Here is a 5,350-nt window from a genome sequence, read left to right as displayed (position 1 = left end):
GCATTCCTGGTAGATTACGTTACTTCTGTTGCATACATTCTTGTAAAAGACACTTTCATAATCTTTCCTTTCCTTAATATGGAAATAACTTCTAAAAATATATACAGTGATATGAAATGAACAGAACTATTCAATGAACTGACACATAAGCTTCACTAAAAAATCACAAATTTCTTCTCAGCATATTTTTGACTTAAGGCCAGAATAATATTTCGAATAAGACAAAACCAGACTGCCATATTACCTATTCTCTCATTTATGTGTGTAGCTTATAAAATCCATTTATAAAAGCCAACTTCAGCTTTAGTTATTCATGGAAGTTTAGCCTAAAATTCAGCAACGAAGGAAAAGATTTTGTGTGTGTGTGTGTGTGGTCAGTATGGGGATTTAGGGCAAAAGGTGATTAGATACAGTACTAGAATATCATCTCTGGTTTAGAAGTAAATGACTCAGTGAAGCTTTTATTATTTTTTCTATAGAAATTTATATATATATATATATATATCTTTAAATTATCTGCCACTCTGAAAAGTTGTATTATTTTTTTAAAAATCATACACCTTGAGTTGTGTGTTTCACTTTGGTGAACTCAATGTCACATAGATAAGACTCTCTGTTTGCAGACTAAATCAATGGTTATAATAACGAAAGTCTTGACTTATGGAGAAACATGTGAATAGTAAACATTACTCCAAATTATGCAGAAATTTTAGAATGGGAGAATTACTTTTTTAGATCTGGTTTTCACATTGTTAAAAGCCACAATTGGCACAAATAGAAACTGTAGAAAACAATCGGGAAAAAAATAAAGACCTACCAAAGAACTGGCCCTTGTAAGACTTCATCTGGGTTTCTGAGCATGTGTAATCCTGCTTAACTTCTGACAAACTCTCCTGGTTTATGCTTCTTGATTTGCCTAGCCTTAACTTTGCCTGAGCAGCTCTGGACAGAACTCTGCTGGAGCGTGGAACACTCACATCTCCAGGACTATCCAGTTTCACAGTCTGTCCTCAGCCCCAAGAATTTTGCTACCATGCAGCCCTGCTTGGCTCGCACCTAACTCCTCTACATTCGGCAACATCTTGCCAGCCTCAGGACCAGTTAGAAGATGTGCTAGGAGGGGCTATCCTTGGAACGGCTTTTTTGCAGTCAGCTCCTACCTCTTCCCTCCTATAGGGAAGATCTAGTATGTATAGATAAGGCTTGATGCCACCCTGCTCCCCTACTCAAGTACCAGAATCTGATAGGAAGTTGACAACATCAACCCCTGTTAACCAAAAACACCCAGAAAATCCAGAGACCCCATTTTTATTTGGTTTTATTAGCTAAGACTGAATTTGGCTATAGATAACAGAAAACTAAATTACAGTGGCCTAAACAAATAGGGATCTATTGATATTTTTCTCATGCACCAAGAAATATAAAGGGGAGAGTCCAGGGATAAATAGTATCTCAACAGTGCCGTCAAGGATGTGGGTTCTTTCTGGATTTCCACTCTTTGTCCTCAGCACATTTATCCTCATGCTTGTCATCTCATGATCACATGATGACTCCTACTCTAGGCCTCATGTCTGACATTCAGATGGAATTAAGAAAAATGGGGCAAAAGCAGAGGCTTATTCCTGATGAGGCTTTGGCTTATTTAAGAAGAGAAGTCCTCCCCCAGGAACCTTGCCTCTACATTAGTAGCCAACACTAGGCCATATCCCTAGCTATAAGGGATGTGGAAAAGCCGTATGTTTTGACTTTCCCATGTCTCTAGTCAAGGAAATGAGGGGTTTTTTATTGGCTTTTGGGTAGGTACTAGTATTTACTACATCCCTACATCAAGATGGTCTTGGACCTACCTACCCACCCATCTTCCATGGACCTACCAAACACCTAGCTAGTTAACTCCATCCATACTAGTTAACTAGTAACCTAGACAGTTAACTCCATCCTCTTCACCATAACTAAAGTCCACCACATCCATGTCCCCTCCAGAATGTCTTTGGGCTTCACAAGCCCTGACAAGACCACCTCAGACTGGGGTCTGCAGTTTATTTATGGGAGACCCTCTTGGAAGCACGTCTAGATGCACCTATCCACAGGAGAGCCTGTCTTGGTTCCCGTGATTATTAGTAGTACCCTTATTATTTTAAAGAGAATTTAAATGAAAACTTACTGCGTTTACCTCTATTTGTGTGCTTACTAGTGGCTTCTGTCCTCAGCCACCCTCCCATCGTGGAGGTAAATATACCAAACCCTTTTTCTAATCCAGCAAATCTTGTAAGGAGCATTTTTTTAAGAGACTGTTTTTTTCCTTCTAAACCTTATGGCATACTTTGGACATACAGAACCTAACAGCCATTTTAAAGAAAATTAAAGTGACTGGAAATAATATCTTGGTCAGAACAGACCAGGAGTAACAATCACATTTTACACTGCAGTGTACACACCCATGTATGGGAGATTTCCTACCTCCAAATTTCACCTGCCCTAATTAAACTGTGCCCAGTTCAAGTAATTCCCTTTGCTTCAGCACCATCAATCCTCCCTCCCCAATATAAAGGCAAAACTGAACAAACTGGGGCATTCTACTGTGAAACTGTGCTAATGGCACTGGATCACATACCACCAAAACAGCAGGACAACTTGGCTTCCAAGCCTCAAGTTCTACTTCAGAAAACTGTTCATACATCTGCCCCAAACCTCCTATTGTATCATGAATTGTGGTTTTTCTTCCCTCTGCATTTTCCCTCACTGCTATGGCCAGTGCTTTATGTGGCCTAGTCTGGGGCCAGTCTCAACAGAAGCTCTTAGATTGCCACTCTTGCCTGCAATGATTTGTCCCAGTTTTATACCAGTACCTGCCAGCTTGGCTTACCATGTCAGTGTTCTGGCCTCTCTTGTGATGTCAGCTCTTGGACCACTTCAAGGAAGGCAGCAGGTTTTTCCTCCTGACCTGTTTCCCTCCTACCCCCACAAAAAAGAAAAACACCGGCCTAGTCCCTTCCCATTTATTTTATTTAACAGCCCTTAACTCACAGCTGCCATGAACCAAGCACTTGCATAATCACTGGAGAGAATAATAAATGAAATATAGCTGCTGCTATATTTATATATATATTTATATAGCATGGTAGGGGAGATAAATGTGAAGAATATCACAGTTACGACTGTTATGAATACAGATACAGGTCAGGAATGGTACCAAGAAAAGGAGAAATTAGTTCTATCTAGATAAGTAAGGGAGAAGACAAATGAATTTGGACTTGAAGATGAGTTGGGAATTTTCCAGACAGACAAAATGGCATCAAGATAGGTGATTGAGTTAAACAGAAGGTAGCCTTCTATTGTAGATTATGTGTACTTGGAGAATTTAGTGGTACCATTTAGCCTGTGAGATGAATGTCCTATTGGTCTTCCAACTTTATCCCTCACTCATTTCGTTCCTTAGCCACTCCACTGGGAGTTGATGTCCTGTAGTGATCTTTAAACGCTAAGCAGATTTCAGAAGATGATGGTAGCAAATAAAATAGAACATTAGACTCAGTGAGGTTTTTATTACACCTGTTTTTAGATTTTTAAGGAAATAAAAGTAAATAAGTACCATTCTTCTAAACCATTCTCTTCCCTTCGTGTTTTGTTTCCATTACTCCTGCTACTAGATATTTCCTTCACTATGGTGCTTGAAACTGAATTCTGCTGGGTTTCCAGGAATGCTGTTGATAGTCATTGCCAGGAGAAATGTGTTTTTCCGTTAGGAAATTACACTTCTATTTAGTATTATTGTTTTTGGCCACTGTGCTGTGTTATAAGCATTTTTTTTTTTTTTTTTTTTATTTTTTTTTTGCGGTACGCGGGCCTCTCACTGTTGTGGCCTCTCCCGTTGCGGAGCACAGGCTCCGGACGCACAGGCTCAGCGGCCATGGCTCACGGGCCCAGCCACTCCGCGGCATGTGGGATCTTCCCAGACCGGTGCACGAACCCGTGTCCCCTGCATCGACAGGCGGACTCTCAACCACTGTGCCACCAGGGAAGCCCTATGAGCATTTTTGAGGAAAGAAAAAGATAATTGCTTCCTTGGAGCAATTACTGGAAAGGAAACTGGTGTTCTACTTTCTAAAAACGAACAACAAAAAAGTACACTTAGATGGGAAATTACCAGGAAAAACAAGAATAAGAATAAAGGTGAGGTGAGGTACATTCCCTGATGAAAGATTTACTTTTAGAAATGTAAGATTCCTTACAAGTTTTTTGAATGTTTATATTTTTTCCAATTCAAGAATAACACTACAGAAAAGTGCTTAAGACGTAAATGTTTACCTCCATGAATAATCAGAAAGCAAGCTCCCATATAACTCCCACCCAGCTCAAGGATCACCATTGCCTGGATCTCAGAAGCCTCTTTTATACCCCTGCATATCCGACAATCCATTTCTGAGCTCATTCAGGTTGTTGGCAGAATCAAGTTCATGTGGCTTTTTGACTGCAGTCCCCATTTTCCTGCTGGCTGTCAGCCAGGGGTCCCTCTCAGCTCCTGGAGGTCACTTTCAGGTCCTTTTCACATGAGCTCCATTTTCAAACCAACAGTGGTGCATTTAATCCTTCTAGTGCTTTGAATCTGTGACTTCTTCTGCCACTAGCCAGAGAGAACTCAAATTTTGAAGGACTCCTGTGATCAGGGTAGGTCCACTGGGATAATCTCCCTTAAAGTCGTCTCAACTTCATAACATAACCTAGTCATGGGAGTAATATGTCATCATATTCACAGGTTTCACCCACACTCAGAAGGGAGGGATTGTAAAAGGGCAAGGAGTATTTGTGTCATCTGGGAATTCAGCCTACCACAGACCACCTGTTTTCTGCTGCTCTGAAATGCTACCTTTGTCAAAAATTAAATATCTATATATGTGTAGTCATTTGTGGAAGAATTTATTTAAAATCAATATTATTTCTTCCTTAAATGTTTGGTAGAGTGGACCAATGAATTCATCTTGCCCTCGAGTTTTCTTTGTGCAGAGGCTTTAAATTACAATTTTAATTTCTTTAATACATATAAGACGATTGAGGTTATCTATTTATTGTTAAGTAAGCTTCAAATTTGTGTCTTTGGGCAGACTGGCTGTTTCATCTAAGTTATTGAATTTCATGACATGAAGTTGTCCACAAAATTACTTGATTATCCTTTTGATGTCTGTATTATCTGAAGGGTTGTCATTTCTCTTTCCTGATACTGGTAATGTTTTATGTCTTCTCACATTTTTTTCCTGATCAGTCTGGCTAAAGATTTATCAGTTATTGAACTTAATTTTAGTTTCATTTAGTTTCTCAATTGTTTTTCTGGTCTCTATTTCATTAATTCCTG

The 5,350-nt window shown here is 39.5% G+C and overlaps 1 protein-coding gene across 2 annotated transcripts in view; it reads left to right on the top strand.

The window, feature by feature from the left end:
- LDAH (lipid droplet associated hydrolase) overlaps positions 1-5,350 on the top strand; it is an 82,022-nt gene that overhangs the window by 61,741 nt on the left and 14,931 nt on the right. The gene's annotated exons all lie outside the window — the stretch shown is intronic.

This window comes from Lipotes vexillifer, unplaced genomic scaffold, assembly GCF_000442215.2.
Source record: "Lipotes vexillifer unplaced genomic scaffold, Lipotes_vexillifer_v1.1 scaffold571, whole genome shotgun sequence".
Classification (NCBI taxonomy): domain Eukaryota; kingdom Metazoa; phylum Chordata; class Mammalia; order Artiodactyla; family Lipotidae; genus Lipotes; species Lipotes vexillifer.
This window is presented reverse-complemented; position numbering and strand designations above follow the sequence as displayed.